This window comes from Pristiophorus japonicus, chromosome 18 (assembly GCF_044704955.1).
Source record: "Pristiophorus japonicus isolate sPriJap1 chromosome 18, sPriJap1.hap1, whole genome shotgun sequence".
NCBI lineage: Eukaryota > Metazoa > Chordata > Chondrichthyes > Pristiophoridae > Pristiophorus > Pristiophorus japonicus.
Window position 1 is genome coordinate 1,082,848 of NC_091994.1, and position 18,138 is coordinate 1,100,985.

The 18,138-nt window shown below is 48.0% G+C and overlaps 1 protein-coding gene across 3 annotated transcripts in view; it reads left to right on the plus strand.

The window, feature by feature from the left end:
• Positions 1-5,835: 5,835 nt before the first annotated feature.
• Positions 5,836-18,138, plus strand: part of mef2b (myocyte enhancer factor 2b) — a 140,156-nt gene continuing 127,853 nt past the window's right edge. For 2 of the 3 annotated variants that reach the window (XM_070859539.1, XM_070859541.1), the window contains exon 1: positions 5,836-6,009. The gene's annotated coding sequence lies outside the window, so the exon portion shown is untranslated. Of the gene's footprint in view, positions 6,338-18,138 lie in introns of all 3 variants that reach the window. The other variant, XM_070859540.1, reaches the window with a different exon arrangement.

Below are 18,138 nucleotides of genomic sequence, written 5' to 3' on the forward strand. Positions count from 1 at the left end.
TAGCCAGTCTACACACGGAAATCCTGTCGTCCTGGTCAGTCGGTGTTTCCTGTGTCGAATCTCTCTCCTTCCCACCTCTGTGACCTGTGGGGCCTCCTCAGTCTGGATTGCATTTCCTTGGCCCTGGTTCAGAGGTCATACTCTCTTTTGTTTGGACTCTGTGTCGTGTGAACACTGCCATGTAGGAGATTGCTGCCATATCCTCCTAAGCTGCACGCTCTCCCTCCTCCGTGTATCGCCACTGTCTTAAAGCCAAGACTCATCGAACTACCTCCTATTCTAATTCATTCTTGCCCAGAACCATAGACCTCCACATCTCCCTCAGTCTTCCTATAATTGACAAGATTTTCAAAGCCCGAACTTGGCGTCATCTAATCACTACTTCCTCATCCATTTTAAACTCTGTTTTGCCCTATGTATTTCTGCTTTCTCCTCCTCCTCCAACTCTACAACCCTCCGTGATCTCTGCGCTCCACCAATTCTGGCCTCTTGCCTATCCCCCAAATACCATCACTCCACCATCGGTGGCCGTGCCTTCAGCTGCCTGAACCCCAAGCTCTGGAACTCCCTCCCTAAACCTCTCTACCTATCTCTCCTCCTTTAAGACGCTCCTTAAACCTCTTTGACCAAGCTTCCTGTCCTAATATCTCCTTATGTGGCTCGGTGTCAAATTTTGTTGGATAACGCTCCTGTGAAGCGCTTTGGGACGTTTCACTACGTTAAAGGCACTATATAAATACAAGTTGTTGTTGTCGCTATGTACATAATTTACTTACATAACAAAACTTCATAACTGTAGGTGTTGTTAATTATGCAATGATATCACCATGCCAACTGACTGTGTTATTGAACCATCTGCATTTGATTAAATATCTATAACCCTTTGCCCAGACACGTCACCTTGGCATTGCTGCCCAGTTTAGTGTTCTCCTTTACTCCGCTCCTGAAGATGCATGAGTATGCATTGTCCATCATCCTCCCTTGACCCCATTCCCACCAAACGGCTCCCCGCCCAACTTCCCTTCCTGGCCCCATGTTAGCAAACGAGTCCCTGCCCTCAGATCCTGTCGCTCTCCCTTTCAAAATTGCCAGAGTCAGTCATGGCTCAGTGGGCAGCACTCTCTCTCGCCTCTGAGTCAGAAGGTTGCGGGATCAAGTCTGAGCACAAAAATCTAGGCTGAGGGAGTGCCGCACTGTCAGAGGTGCAGTACTGAGGGAGTGCTGCACTGTCGGAGGGGCAGTACTGGGGGAGTGCTGCACTGTCGGAGGTGCCGTCTTTCAGATGAGATGTTAAACCGAGGCCCCGTCTGCTCTCAGGTGGACGTAAAAGATCCCATGGCACTGTTTCAAAGAAGGGCAGGGGTGTTCTTTCCGGTGTCCTGGCCAATACTTAACCCTCGATCAACATAACAAAAAAGTAGATGATCTGGTCATTATCACATTGCTGTTTGTGGGAGCTTGCTGTGCATGAGTTGAGTGCCGCATTTCCTACATTACAATAGTGACTACACTCCAAAAGTACTTCATTGGCTGTAAAGCACTTTGAGACATCCAGTAATTGTGAAAGGCGCTATATAAATGCAAGTCTTTATTTTTTTAAAGGGCCCAGGTGTGGTCATTGGGTAAGGCCAGAATCAACAATGGCGGCCCTGGGGTAACTGCTTTTAACTTTGCTGTAGCTATGTTAAGGAGTCCATCGTTTATCAGAATTAGCCCCGGCTTGGCTGAAACTGCATTATTTCAACAAGATACCGACAACACGTAACACACTCCCGAGCTTAAAGGGGCTGAACTTCCTCTGCTGCCTCCCTTGATGACACACACAACTAGGTGAGGGACCTTAGCTACTGAACCAGCATTCACTTTTTTCCACCTCTGTGGCCTCTCTCAGTGCCATTGCCAATTAGTGCTTCCCTTGTCCGATTGGTGACTGGATTCACAGCCGTGCTCCCGCAGGTGAAAGTACAGTTCACAAACTCACTGCATCAGCAGAGTTATGAACAAAAAATCTGTACCAAAAAGAAAATGCTTTTAACTGAAGATTGCATTTATTCTGTACATTGTTCATATCGCATTCAGCAAAGGCTCCAGATATTCTGCAGTTTTGGTGCATTATGTCGAGAGACTAGAAGAGCTGGGGTTGTTTTCCTTTGAACAGAGAAGGTTAAGGGCAGATTTAGTAGAGGTGTTCAAAATCTTGAAGGGTTTTGATAAAGTAAATAAAGGGAAACGTTTTCCATTGGCGGGAGAGTCGGTAACCAGAGGACACAGATTGAAGGAAATTGACCATAGAATCATAGAATGGTTACAGCATGTGACACGGCCATTCGGCCCATCGAACCTGTGTAGAGAGCTGGCATGGGCTGTATGATTCTCTGATTCTATGGTTCTTTGGCCAATCACCTTAAATCTGTGTCCTTTGGTTCTCGACCCTTCCAACAATGGGAACAGTTTCTCTCGATCTACTCTGTCCAGATCCCTCGTGATTTTGAACCCCTCGATCAAATCTCCTCTCACCCTTCTTTGCTCCAGGGAGAACAACCCCAGCTTCTCCAGTCTCTCCATGTAACTGATGTTCCTCATCCCTGGAACCATTCTCATAAATATTTTCTGCCCCCTCTCTAAGGCCTTCACATCCTCCCTAAAGTGCGGGGCCCAGAATTGGACACAATACTCCAGGTGAGGCTGAACCAGTGTTTTATACAGGTTCATCATAATTTCCACACTTTTTCACTCTATACCTCTATTCATGCAGCCAGGCTTTTAAATAGAAAAACTTGCATTTCTATAATGAAAGTTTAAGCTTTTTTAAATGCTTTCTCAACCTGCCCTGACACCTTCAACGATTTGTGCACACATACCCCCGGGTCTCTCTGTTCATGCACCCCCTTTAGGATTGTACCCTTCAGTTTATATTGCCTCTCCTCATTCTTTCCACCAATCACTTCACTTCTCTGTGTTAAATTTCATCTGCCACGTGTCCACCCATTCCATCAGCCTGTCTATGTCCTCTTGAAGTCTAGAAGAGGGGGCGATGAGAACCATCACGAATGCTTTTGCTGGAGTAAATAAGGAGAATTTCCAGTGGCAGAAGGGTTGGCAAAGGAAGGGCACAGATTTAAGGTGATTGGCAAAAGAACCAGAGACGACACGAGGAAACATTGTTTTACACAGCGAGTTGTTGTGATCGGGAACACGCTGCCTGAAAGGGCGGTGGGCACAGATTCAATAGTGACTTTCAAACGGGAATTGAATAAACACTTGAAGGGGGAAAATGTGCCAGGCTGTGGGGAAAGAGCGAGGGGAGTGGGATTGATTGGATCGCTCTGTCACAGAGCTGGCACAGGCAATGATGGGCCGAATGGCCTCCTTCTGTACAGCACCGGGAGCACAGAGGCCATCGCTTCCTGATACTTGCACATTTCATACTTTTTAAACTGTCCCAATTGCTTCTTTATTTATAAATAAACAACTTCAATTTTTAATTACAGAACTATTGGTCAGGAAAGTACCATCTTTTATCATCCCAACAAATGGTTCTGTAATAAAGATTAATATTGTGGGATTGAATTAGTTACACCACAGGGAGACATCTTATGAGAGACTTTACCAAATTTGCATACAGAGAAGACACACAAACAGTATCAGTGATCTCATTGAATAATATAAGTGAAAGGTTAAGTTTCACAGAGGAACATGCCGCTGATTTTGAATAGAAGGTGATATGGAATCGAGGTCATGATTATATGACATGATTTCTTAAAGCTGTGTCACTCGTGGTTTAGTTGACAGCACTCTCGCCTCTGAGTCAGAGGGTTGTGAATTCATGTTCCACGCCAGAGATTTGAGCACAAAATTATAGGCTGACACTCCAGTGTAGTACTGAGGGAGTGCTGCACTGCCAGACATGCCGTCTTTTGGATGAGATGTTACACCTCTCTCAGGTAGATATAAAAGATCCCATGGTCACTATTTCGAAGAAGAATGGGGTGGGGCGGTGGGGGGGAGGGAGTTCTCCCCAGTGTCCTGGGGCCAATATTTATCCCTCAACCAACATCACTAAAACAGATGATCTGGTCATTATCACATTGTTGTTTGTGGGAGCTTGCTGTGCGCAAATTCATTTCTGAGCATCCTACCTTATAGCAGTGACTGCACTTCAATAAAGTATTTAATTAAATGTAAAGCGCTTTTGGACATCCTGAAAGGCGCTATAGAAATGCAGTTTTTCTGTTTAAAAGTGTCAAGGTTGTTTGAGATAGGGAAGGCTGAGTCCTGCTCTTCTGTGCCATGGGATCTTTTATATCCACCTGAGAGAGCAGACAGGGCCTCGGTTAAATACCTCATCCGACACTGCAGTGCTCCCTCAGTACTGCACTGGAGTGCCAGCTAGATATTTGTGTTCAAATCCCTGGAGTGGGACTTGAACCCACAACCTGCTGATACAGAGGCGAGAGAGTGGTGCCACTGAACCACAGCTGACACTGGTTGAGTTGAGGTATGGCATTGAGATAAATCGCTGCCCTTCTTTAAATAGTGTCAGGAGAATCTTTAATATCCACCAGAACTGACGTATGTATCTCTCATCTGAAGTACAGCATTTCTAACAACACACACAACACTCCCTCTGTACTGCAGACTACCAGCTCAAGCTCTGGTAAAAGATTCGAAATTTTCACTCTTTAATTTACAATATTTCTCAGAATAATTTGTTTTATAGTTAAAAAAAAGACCTTCTATTTTCAGAAGTGCTAAAACAGGAGTTAAAATGGAGTTGAGAGTTTACAGTGAAGTAAGGGAGCGTCTCCAAATGAAACCACTCACAACACACACCTTTCAGAATGAAATAAAAGCAGAACATGCTGGAAATACTCAGCAGGTCAGGGAGCATTTGTGGAGCGACAGAGTTAACGTTTCAGGACGGTGACCTTTCGTCAGAACTGGAAAAAAGTTAGAGAAGTAACAGATTTTAAGCAAGTGGAGGGGAAGGCAGGGGAAAGACCAAAAGGGGTGGAGGTGCAGGAGAGATTGAATGATGGTGCCTGGCAAAAGATGGCAATGGGTTAAGTAAAGATACAAGAGCTGGGTGTAGAGGAGGTGCAAATGGGAATGGCAGGAATATCCTCAGAGGCCATGGGAATAGGGGCAGAGGTTCTGGTCTGAAACTATTGAACTCAATGTTCACCTTTCAGACTGAAGCTGGGGTCATGGTTAAATAAGACTGGGGAAGGGGGTTAAAATTGGGCGGGTTGTTCTTAATCCTGCGCCTGCTCCCTTTGCAATAAATAAATGAAGAAGTGGAGGAGGGAGATGGGCAGTTACAGCTGCCTTTATTGTGATTTCCCGTTACGCCGGCTGTTGTGCATTTGGAGACGGTGCCGAACTGACAGTCAGGATTTGCCTTCTCAATATTACACCCATTTATAAATGCGCCACAAATCCGAGGGCACAGTCCTGCTGATGCAAACAGGGAGCCCGCGAGGGGGAGAAACCCACCCAGCTAATTCTAAATACAACACAGTGTAAAAACACCAAGGCAAAAAATTTAAAAGGTCTATCATTTTAAAAATAAATGCAAAGCCCAGAAAGCGCTCCAGTTTTTTCTCTGCCGCCCGAGATGATTGACAGGCGGGACTGAGCGACAGGCGCGCCGGCCAATGGGAGGAGAGACTGCGGAGGGCGGCCAATCAGGCAGGGGAGGAGGAATTGATACAGGAAGCGCCGCGGCCAACCGGAGGCGGTATGCTGATGAGGGAACGCGGGGCGGACCAATGGGAGCGAGGCGGAGGCCCGTGAAAGTGAAGGAAGTTTTTTGCAACAAACACATCAGCTGGAGGCTCACGTGGGGCCGCGGCACAGAGCGCTGTCAGACTGAGAGAGGGAGAGAGAGGGGCTTCCCCACTGCCCACTGCCCACCTAAACCCAAGGCCAAGGGCCGCGGACAGTGTAATGAGGCCGGACACTTGGCACCGCAACAACTGACACGGGCTGTCAGAGCTGGGATCTCTGGTACAGTATTCTATTGAGAGGACTGTGTCCTCTGCACTCTCTCCTCCTCCTCCTCCTCCTCCTCGCTCTCCCTCCCTCTATATATGTGTGTGTGTTACTGACTTGGTCTTTACAGGCTGCCCCGCGTTCGCTTTACAACCCCAAAAGGAAGATGAGGCAGTGCATTTGAAAAGGCACCAAATATTTTATTTTAATCCGGCTCCAACAAACGTGTCCAGTTTTTTTTTTATCATCCCCTGGGCTGGATTTTTTTGTGTGAGTGTACTGAAGTTTTAATCAGAAAACGCCAGAAGAGTGGATTTGGGGGATATCGGTGCCACAGTGTCAGGTTAGTGGCGTCTTTATAACCACAGAAAGATATCTATGTGTTGTGTTGTGTGTGTGTGTGTTAAATGTGCCATTTGATGATTGTAAGAAGTCGTTGAGATATATTAAAAGGACAAATCGGCGATTTATATATAGCGTTGAAGAGATGGGAGTTCTTGTCCGCTTGGCTCGCAGTTATGGGTTGAAGCTTCACTTCAGGACTGTTGGCTGACATTTAATTGTTGGGTGAGCTGTTGGAGCCAGGCCTCGGCTATACCGACAGTTCAGATGGACATTAAGGATTCCATCACATTATCAGAGCAGGGAGTTCTCCCGATGTCCTGGCAACATTTGCCCCTCAACCAACACCACCTACAACCGATTAATGGGTCCCTGCTGTTTGTCTGTGTGCTGGATGGCTGATGTGCGTTCCTACGTAATAGATTGCTCCGGTGCTCCGGTAATAGATTGAGAAGTGCTTGGAGATGCTTCGCAGCGAAGTGATGAGCACCATTAAATGCAAGTTCTTTAAAAGGGGTGAGATGGATTGCAAACCCATTTTAAAAATACGGAACTGCGCTTTTTAAAAAATAAGATCTGTAGGTGATATTTTAAAATGAAAATCAATTGAACGGGCCCGATATTGAAAGTGTTAATTTGCACCGTAGAAGTGTACAGCACATTCGGCCCATCGTGTCTGTGACGGCTCTCTGCTGGAGCAGTCCAGAATGATCCCACTACCTGGCTCTCTCCCCACAGCCCTACACGGTTATGACAATGAAGCATGAAGGGTTAAATATGATTGTGCACCAATGCATTTATAAATATTTTAAGGCCAGTTTTTAAAAAAAAATACTGTATTTTAAGGGCAGTATTTATCTCATCTCTTATTTGCATATTTGATTATTTTATGCTATTATTAAATAGCATTTATCTAATTTCAACAACAACTTACAATTATATAGCACCTTTAATGTAGTAAACTATTCCAAGGCACTTCACAGGCAAGTAATGAAACACAATTTGACATCGAGCCAGATAGAGATATTAGGACAGCTCGGTCAAAGAGAGGTTTTAAGGAGCCTCTTAAAGGAGGAGAGAGAGGTGGAGAGGTTTAGGGAGGGAGTTCCAGAGCTTGGGGCCTAAGTGGCTGAAAGCACAGCCACCAATGGTGGAGTGATGGAAATGGGGATGCACAAGAGGCCAGGATTAGAGGAGCACAGAGATCTCCGGTTGGGGGTTGTGGGGCTGGAGGAGGTTGCAGAGATAGGGAGGGGCGAGACCACAGAGGGATTTGAAAAGAAGGATGCAAATTTTAAAATCGACGTATTGCTGTACTGGGAGCCAATGTAGGTCAGCGAGCGCAGGGGGTGATGGGTGAGCGGGACTCGGTGCGAATTAGGGAATTAGGACACGGAGCAGTGAGTACAGGGGATGATGGGTGAGTGGGACTTGTTTCGAGTTAGGACATGGGGCAGTGAGCACAGGGGGTGATGGGTGAGTGGGACTCGGTGCGAGTTAGGACACAGGGCAGTGAGCACAGGGGGTGATGGGTGAGTGGGACTCGGTGCGAGTTAGGACACGGGGCAGTGAGCACAGGGGGTGATGGGTGAGTGGGACTCGGTGCAAGTTAGGACATGGGGCAACGAGCACAGGGGGTGATGGGTGAGTGGGACTCGGTGCAAGTTAGGACATGGGGCAACGAGCACAGGGGATGATGGGTGAGCGGGACTCGGTGCGAGTTAGGACATGGGGCAACGAGCACAGGGGGTGATGGGTGAGCGGGACTCGGTGCGAATTAGGGAATTAGGACATGGGTCAGTGAGCACAGAGGGTGATGGGTGAGCAGGACTCGGTGCGAGTTAGGACACTGGGCAGTGAGCACAGGAGGTGATGGGTGAGCGGGACTTGGTGTGAGTTAGGACACAGGGCAGTGAGTACAGGGGGTGATGGGTGAGCGGGACTTGGTGCGAGTTAGGACACGGGTCAGCAGAGTTTTAGATGGGCTTTTCTGTTTTTTTTTTAATCTGAATATGTTGTGTTCTTCTGGTGTTGAGTCCATGATCAGATCAGCCATGATCTTATTGAATGGCGGAGCAGGCTCGAGGGGCCGAATGGCCGACTCCTGCTCCTATTTCTTATGTTCTTATAAGATCAGGAGAATTGCTGTTTGTGCCTGTAGCCAAGGTTTTGGCCGATCATGACAACCCACAGAGAAATTTCCCGGCATGTATTCCGTTCTCGACGGATAATTTTTTAAGCTAATTATTAATTGCAACCTGAATAATAATACACGGTAGAGTTTTTTTGGGGGTGCTGAAAATGATCAGAATATTCGAGTGCTTGGAGAAGGGAAGATCTGCCAAAGTGGTGATCTTTCAAACTTCCCCCGAGAAGGTGTTTCTGATAATCGGCATCAGCAGAGCAGGGACCTCACAGAGTCAGAAGGTTGTGGGTTTGAGTCCCGCACCAGAGATTGAGTGCACATTCCAGGCTGACACACCTGGGGGTACTGAGGGAGTGCCGCACTGTCGGAGGGGCCGTGTTTCGAATGAGACATTAAACCAAGGCCCTATCTGCCCCCTCAGGTGGATGTAAAAGATCCCATGACACTATTTCACAGAAGAGCAGGGGAATTCTCCCCGGGCCAATATTTATCCCTCAACCAGCATCACTAAAACACAACATCTTGGTCATTTATCTCATTGCTGTGTGTGGGAGCTTGCTGTGCACAAATTGGCTGCCATGTTTCCCACATTACAGCAGTGACTACACTTCAAAAGTAATTCATTGGCCGTAAAGCGTTTTGGGATGTCCTGAGGTTGTGAAAGGCGCTATAGAAATGCAACTTCTTTCTTTTTCTTTATAATTACTAAGACAACAGTTGTCGATTTAAATTTGAAAAGACAGGCGAGATGAAAGAAAGAAAGACTTGGATTTATATAGTGCTTTTCACGATCACCGGATGTCTCGAAGTGCTTTACAGCCAATGAAGTACTTTTGGAGTGTGGTCACTGTTGTAATGTGGGAAATACAGCCCGTGAATGCTGGAAACATGAAATGAAACCTGGAATGGAGAATCTTAGCTTATGAGGACAGATTGGATAGGCTGGGTTTGTTCTCATTGGAACAGAGGAGGCAAGAGGAGGTGTATCTCAGGTGTACAAAACTTTGAGGGGCCTGGATATAGTGGATAACAAGGGCCTATTTCCATTGGTGGAGGGGTCAATTACGAGGGAGCATAGTTTTAAGGTGGTTGGTGGAAGGATTTGAGGGGGGCTTCTTCACGCAGAGGGTCTGGAACTCACTGCCTGGAAAAGTGGTGGATGCAGAAACCCTCACCACATTTAAAAGGTGCTTGGATGGGTACTTAAAGTGCTATAACCTGCGGGGTCACGGACCTAGAGCTGGTAATTGGGATTAGACTGGATAACCTTTTGTTGGCCGTGCAGATATAATGGTAAGTACTGCAGGGAATAGAATACGGCCAGGGAAATCTCCTGGACTAGTTTCGATCGTCTGGATGGGTTGGAGAGGAATTTTCCCAGATTTTTTTTCCCCAATTAGGTTTTTATCTGGTTTTTGCCTCTCCCAGGAGATCACATGGCTCTGGTTGGGATGGAGTGTAGAATGTTTCAGTGTAAGGGATGTCGCAGTTGTGTGAGGCGGACTGGTTGGGCTGGGTGCTCTTTACCTTTCCGCCATTGTTCATTGTTCATGGGTTTATATGTAACCTTCAGGGCTGCTGACCGAGGGCCGTGCGGCTCTTTGTCGGCCGGCGTGGACACGATGGGCCGAAATGGCCTCCTTCTGCGCTGTAAATTTCTACATACTTCTAAAACCAGAAAAATAATGCACAGCAGGCCAGTTAGCATCTGAGAGAGAGAAAATGGGTAAAAGGTTGTGTAGAATGGCTTTCTGGTGAAGAGCTGCATCTGTGCGATAATCAGCTTGACCTGTTGTGTGTCTCTGGCCCTTTCCTGTTGCGATGATATAGATAAGCAGCCCGCTGTAATCTTGTGCTCTCCCACTAAGGTTGGTTTGTGCCGGCAGAATGCTTTCATAAGCGGGTTTGATAGGTTGGTTAACAAGTGGGTGGCATGGGAGTGGCACAAGCTGTGGTATTGGGTGGCACGGCGGGAGCTCGCTAACGCATTTCACTGTGCGCCACGATCCAATCGTGGCCGTTTATTGGGCGGGTTGGGGGAGTTGAAGGGGTAAAGTGGGTGCTGCCCTGCTCACCTACCTCACTACAGTGGAGACTGGGTGGGTAATGCCAATCCCAGGGTATCCTGAGCTTTATTAGTAACAAGTTACACTAAACTTTATAAAACACTGGTTGGGCTCCAGCTGGAGGATTGTGTCCCATTCTGGGCACCACACTTTAGGAAGGAAGTGAAGGCCTGGGAGAGGGGGCAGCATGGTATCAGGGATGACTGACTTCAGTTATATAAACATAGAAATTTACAGCACCAAAGGAGGCCATTTGAGCATCCGGGAGGGCGCTGAGCACCTCGAGTCTCGTCGCCGAGAGCATGCAGAAACCAAGCGCAGGCAGCGGAAGGAGCGTGTGGCAAACCAGTCCCACCCTCCCCTTCCCTCAACCATTGTCTGTCCCACCTGTGACAGAGACTGTAATTCCTGTATTGGATTGTTCAGTCACCTGAGAACTCACTTTTAGAGTGGAAGCAAGTCTTCCTCGATTCTGAGGGACTACCTATGGCGATGATATTAATCCACCCCTGAATGTAGCGATATCCTGCACTAAAACTGCGCACCTGTCCGTTATTGGATCGCCATTGATCTATACAGTTCCAATATAATCTATATTGTGCAAAATCAACTACATGTGGCAGTGTGCTTTTCATTTCATTTTTGAAAAGAGATGGGATAATCCCTTCTCCCTGCAGCAGTGCTCCTCCAATTCTGGCCTCTTCAGAAACAGAAACATAGAAATTTACAGCGCAGAAAGTCATTTCGGCCCATCGTGTCCGTGCCGGCCGACAAAGAGCCACACGGCCCTCGGTCAGCAGCCCTGAAGGTTACAAATAAACCCATGAACAATGAACAATGGCGGAAAGGTAAAGAGCACCCAGCCCAACCAGTCCGCCTCACACAACTGCGACATCCCTTACACTGAAACATTCTACACTCCATCCCAACCAGAGCCATGTGAGAAACTGGAGAAGCTGGGATTGCTCTCCTTTGAACAGAGATGGTTCAGGGGTGATTTGATAGAGGTGTTCAAAATGATTAGGGATTTTGAGAGTAATTAAGGGGAAACTGTTTCCAGTGGCAGGGGGGTCGGGAACCAGAGAGCACAGATTGAAGCTAAAAAGCAAACGAGCCAGAGGGGGGATGAGAATTCTTTAATGCAGCGAGTTGTTATGATCTGAAACGGCGCAGGAAGCGGATTCAATGTTCACTTTCAAAAGGGAATTGGATCTATATTTGAAAAGGAAATATGATTCCAGGGCTGTGGGTAAAGAGCAGGAGGGAGTGGGACTAATTAGACTGCCCTTCAAAGAGCCGACATGATGGACCGAATGGCCTCCTGTGTTGTGAGATTCTGAGCCTCCGCAAAGGCGACCAAGAGCGGGAAACCCACAGAGAAGGTTTGAGCAGGGTGGGGTGGGGGTGTGTGTGTGTGTGTGTGTGTGTGTGTGTGTGTGTGTGTGTGAGAGCAGGATGCGGTGCGGGGGGGGAAGGTGTGAGCAGGGTGGGGTGGGGAACATGGTTTGAGCAGGGTGGGGTGCGGGAGGGTTTGGGTGGGGTGCGGGAGCAGGATGCTGTGTGGGGGGGACATGGTTTGAGCAGGGTGGGGTGCGAGAGGGTTTGGGTGGGGTGGGATGTGGGAGCAGGATGCTGTGCGGGGGGGGAAGGTGTGAGCAGGGTGGGGTGCGGGAGCAGGGTGCAGTGTGGGGGGGAAGGTGTGAGCAGGGTGGGGTGTGGGAGCAGGATGCTGTGCGGGAGGGTGGGGAAGGTGTGAGCAGGTTGGGGTGCGGGAGCAGGGTGCAGTGTGGGGGGGAAGGTGTGAGCAGGGTGGGGTGCGGGAGCAGGGTGCAGTGTGGGGGGGAAGGTGTGAGCAGGGTGGGGTGCGGGGGAAGGTTTGGATGAATTGTGGGAGAATACAGAACCCACAGAGAAACCAAATGCAAATTGGCTGCCGTGTCATGCGACATTTCAAAAGTGACCACACTCTCAGGTGGGTATAAAAGATCCCATGGCACTATGTCGAAGAAGAGCAGGGGAGTTCTCCCCGGTGTCCTGGGGCCAATATTTATCCCTCAATCATCATCACTAAAACAGATTACCTGGTCATTATCACATTGCTGTGTGTGGGATCTTGCTGTGCCCAAATTGGTTCCTGTGTTTCCCACATTACAACAGTGACCACACTCCAAAAGTACTTCATTGGTTGTAAAGCGCTTTGGGATGTCCTGAGGTCGTGAAAGGCGCTATATAAATGCAAGTCTGTTTTTTATTGGCTGTGAAGTGCTTAGGGATATCCTTGACCGGATAGATGTGGGGAGGATGTTTCCCCCGAGCTGGAGAGTCTAGAACCAGAGGTCACAGTCTCAGGATAAGGGGTCGGCCATTTAGGACTGAGATGAGGAGAAATTTCTTCACTCAGAGGGTGGTGAATCTTTGGAATTCTCTGCCCCAGAGGGCTGTGGAGACTCAGTCGTTGAGTATATTCAAGACAGAGATCGAGAGATTTTTGGATTCTAGGGGGGGGGGGGGGGAGAATCGAGGGATATGGGGATCGGGCGGGGAAGTGGAGTTGAGGTCGAAGATCAGCCATGATCTTATTGAATGGCGGAGCAGGCTCGAGGGGCCGAATGGCCGACTCCTGCTCCTGTTTTTTAAGTTCCTTAACATGATGAGGAGGGTTTAAAAAAAATGCAGTATCTCTTTCCTTTCTTAATCCCATCATGTGAAATGTTGCCATTTGAAAAGGAATCTCCCAAAATGACACACTTGCAATAAAACTGGCAGCTGGGCTAATGCTGCGCTGTTTGAGATGAAATGACTTTGATACAGGTGTTGTCGAGATTAACCATCTCAGTCAGTGAAGGAAATGGAGTGCCACTAAGTTGCTATTAAAGTCTGTGAAAATATCGTCTCGAGAATAGATACGAAAACCGATAGTGACCCTTGAAGAGACGAGTGCCCCATTCATACCCAAATAAGGTGCTGATAAGCTGTGGTTGCGTCTGGCCTGGTGATAAATGCACCATCCAATGTGGTATTAAACCATACACACCATAACCTGGGCTGTGCTGAGGCAGTCCGATGGGACATTCAACCCAGGCCCTGTCTTCCCCCTCGGTGGACGTAAAAGATCACACGGCCACCATTTTGCAGAAGAACAGGGGAGTTCTCCTCGGCATCCTGGGCCAATATTTATCCCTCAATCAACATCACTTAAAAACATTTTAAAAACCCAGATGATCTGGTCATTATCACATTGCTGTTTGTGGGAGCTTGCTGTGTGCAAATTGGCTGCCGTGTTTCCAACCTTACAACAGTGACTACACTCCAACAGTACTTCATTGGCTGTAAAGGGCTTTGGGACGTCCTGGAGATGTGAAAGGCGCTATATAAATGGATCAATTTGTACACTGCCATTATCCTCGATGATAGAGGAAAAGGAGGAGGCCATTCAGCCCCTCGAGCCTGTTTCACCATTCAGTCAGATCACAGATGGTCTACACCTCCACACTCCACTGACTCGCCTTTGCTCTATATCCCTGATACCCGTACTCAACAAAAATCAATCCATCTCCGTCTTGAAAGCTCCAATTGACCTCCAGCATCCACAACCTTTTTTGGAGGAGTGGCGGTTGGGTGGAGAATTCCAGATTTCTCCCTGAGCAGGGGAGAGGGTGAAAGGTCAGTCGGGGCCCGTGCTCCTTACTGCTGGCTCCGACTGGAAAGTGTGCGTGTGGGGAGTTTGGGTGAGGGAGGGAGCAGGCCCGAGATGTGATGGCCCCACTCTGGGATGCAGAAACCCGCTGACACTCACCGTCCAAGCCCCCTAATTATGCATGGCCACTTGGAAGAAGCCCTGTTGTCCAACGAGAGTAAATGGTCACAGGTGCCATTCGGAGTAAACTGGGCAGGAGACGAGTTGTTGTGATCGGGAACGCGCTGCCTGAAAGGGCGGTGGGAGCAGATTCAATAGTGACTTTCAAACTGGGAATTGGATAAATAGGTGAAGGGAAAATGTGCCGGGCTGTGGGGAAAGGGCAGGGGAGTGGGACTGATGGGATCGCTCTGTCATGGAGCCGGCACAGGCTCGATGGGCCGAGTGGTCACCATCTGTGCTGTAAGATTTTATGATTTTTCCTTTGAAAATAAATCTTCACCATCAACTCCAAACAGAAGTGCATAAGAACATAAGAAATAGGAGCAGGAGTCGGCCATTCGGCCCCTCGAGCCTGCTCTGCCATTCAATAAGATCAAGGCTGATCTGATCCTGGCCTCAACTCCACTTCCCTGCCCTCTCCCCATAACCCTTCATTCCCTTATCATTCAAGAATCTGTCTATCTCCACCTTAAATATATTCAATGACCCAGCCTCCACAGCTCTCTGGGGCAGAGAATTCCACAGATTTACGACCATCTGAGAGAAGAAATTCCTCCTCATCTCCATTTGAAATGAGCGGCCCCTTATTCTGAAACTGTGCCCCCTAGTTCTAGATTCCCCCATGAGGGGAAACTTCCTCTCTCCATCTACCCTGTCCAGCCCACTCAGAATCTTATACGTTTCAATAAGAGCACCTCTCATTCTTCTAACCTCCAAACTTGACAAGCTGGGGTTTTGATAAGAAGTTTATATAAAGAGTTAGATGAAGAGGGGAGTGAGGAGGCTTGTGTGGAGCATAGAACTCTTGGTACCAAAGAATAGTTTCTGTGGTGTAAGTTCTATGTAATTCTAGCTTCTGTCTGTATTCCCAGGGTCAGTACCTGCTTCATTCAGAAACCATAGCATGTCGGCCATGGCTTAGTGGGCGGTACTCTTGTCTCTGAGTCAGAAGGTTGTGGGTTCAAGTCCCACTCCAGCGAAACTAGGCTGACACTCCAGTGCAGTGCTGAGGAAGGGCTGCACTGTCAGAGGTGCCGTATTTTGGATGAGATGTTAAACTGCTGCCCCGTCTGCTCTCTCAGGTGGCTATAAAAGATCCCATGGCACTATTTTGAAGAAGAGCAGAGAGTTCTCCCCGGTGACCTGGGGCAATATTTATCCCTCAAACCAGCATCACTAAAACGGACAATCTGGTCGTTATCACATTGCTGTTTGTGGGAGCTTGCTGTGCGCAAATTGGCTGCTGTGTTTCCAAAATTACAACAGTGACTATGCTTCAAAAAGTACCTCATTGGTTGTAAAGCGTTTTGGGACATCCGGAGGTCGTGAAAGGCGCTATCGAAATGCTTCCTTTCTAGACAAGCAAGCCCTGAGTTTTTCTGAGAATTTTTATTCCATATAATAGAAACAGACAGGAAATTCTGTCAAAGTGGAGGGGAGTTTATAACTGCCAGTGGTACTGACCTAATCACGAGCTAATGATGAATGGTGGAGTCTGAGCTGGAAAGATATTGAACTACATGCTGCCAAAATGTGGAACCTATTTAAGAACTTAAAAATATAATGTTCTCATTAAGGTGAAGGAAAATAAACACTCTTCCATTTCTGGCACCAAGTGCATAATCAAACACTCGCAGGGCAGGTACAGGGGGTTAGATACAGAGTAAAGCTCCCTCTACACTGTCCCATCAAACACTCCCAGGGCAGGTACAGGGGTTAGATACAGAGTAAAGCTCCCTCTACACTGTCCCATCAAACACTCCCAAGGCAGGTACAGGGGGTTAGATACAGAGTAAAGCTCCCTCTACACTGTCCCATCAAACCATACCAGGACAAGTAAGGTATGTGTGTGGCTCCGTTCTGATCGCCAACACCCTATAGCATCTCACAGCTGAATTTTGTGGTTTAAGAGCAGCTTTGTGCTGCTGGGTTCCACCCAATTGGGAACTAGATTGCAACGGCATAAACCCATTTGACAAAGGACCCTTGCAGCGAGAAAAATATTCTTGTAATCACCCTGAGCTCGAGTCAAATCCAGGCTGCAGAGATAAAAGAATGGACTTATTAGTAGGGTGCGGTAGTATAGTGGTGATGTTACTGGGCCAGTAATCCCGAGGCCTGGACTAACGATCTGGAGTCATGGGTTCAAATCCCACCACGGCAGCCTGGGGAATTTAAATTTAAATAAATTTGGAATTAATAAGCTAGTAATGGTGACTATGAAAGCACCGGATTGTCATTAAAAACCCATCTGGTTCACTAATGTCCTTCAAGGAAGGAAATCTGCCGCCCTTACCCAGTCTGGCCGATATGTGACTCCAGACCCACAGCGATGTGGTTGACCATTAACGGCCCTCTGAAATGGCTCAGCGAAACACTGCGTTGTATCAAACCGCTGGGTCAAAGATCAGCACTGTGGGGCACCTTCACCACATGGACTGCAGCGGCTCAAGAAGGCGGCTCACCACCACCTTCTCGTGGGGTATTAGGGACGGGCAATAAATGCCGGCCTTGGCAGTGACGCCCACATCCCAGGAACGAATAAATAAAAAATAAAAAGACCACCATCCCGGCTGCTGGAGCCAGCACCGAGCTCGATGCTTGGTGGTCAAGTCTGGCCGATGGTGCCTTGGCCTTTGAACTCTCGCCCTCCCTGTTTGGAAGCCCTATGGCACCCCAGTTGACCATTGAATTGGGACATCAGTGTGTGTGTGTGTGTGTGTGTGTGTGTGTGTGTGTGTGGGGGGTGTGAGTGGCGTTTGATGCGATCAGAAATCAACGAGAGACACGATTTTCTTTGTGTTGTGCAAATTCTTGTTAAAATGAGTCAGCTCGGGGGTGGGTTTTCTGTTGTCTGCCTGTGTGCATTGAAAAGAGAGCCATGGTTTACAAGCTCTGAGCTGCATAACGCTCCGTGATAGAAAATATTTCAACAAAATCTCCCGGCAGCAGCTGTGAAATATGTTTGGATATTTCAATCGCTTGGGAGGGGAGGGGGAAGCGGAGTGTATTTGCCAAACGTCGCAGGAGGCAAAAGGGGCACTTCCTCCCCCTCCGTAATATAAAACACTTGTTATAAGCAGGTGCGTACGTGGTCCTCGGACGTTTTGGGCTGCCGTGTGTCAGAGTTTCCAGGCCCTGCTGCAAATTGCAAGGCCGAGACTGCCCAAGGAACCAGGAGTGCTGCCATAATTGGCCCCCTGAACAACTTGGAGATTCTCTGGATGTGGGCATCGGTGGCGAGGCCAGTGTTTCCTGCCCATCCCTCACTGCCATGACACAGTGGCTTGCTGGGCTGCTTCAGGGTCAACCACGTTGGTGTGGAGACTGGAGTCACCTATCGACCCAGGCCGGGTAAGGGCGGTGGGTTTCCTTCACGAGAAAGATGTTGGTGAACCGATTGGATTCTTGACATCAATTTGTCATCTCGGCAGTCAGTCTTACCGATGCCAGCTTTTTATTTTCGGATTTAAAAAAAAACTGAATTCAAAACATCTCAAAATACCCTGGTGGGATTTGAAATCTCATTCTCGGGATACTGATCCAGTAATATAACCACTGCACTGAAGGCTGATAGCTGACCTAATCAAGGTCTTTAGGATTATGACACACAAAAGCTGTTCGCATTAGCTGGTGGTACAAGGACTAGGGGACATGGATTTCGGGCAAGCGATATGTGGGGAGGGGGGGTGGGGAGGGATGTGAGGAAGAACATTTTTATGTAGCGAGTG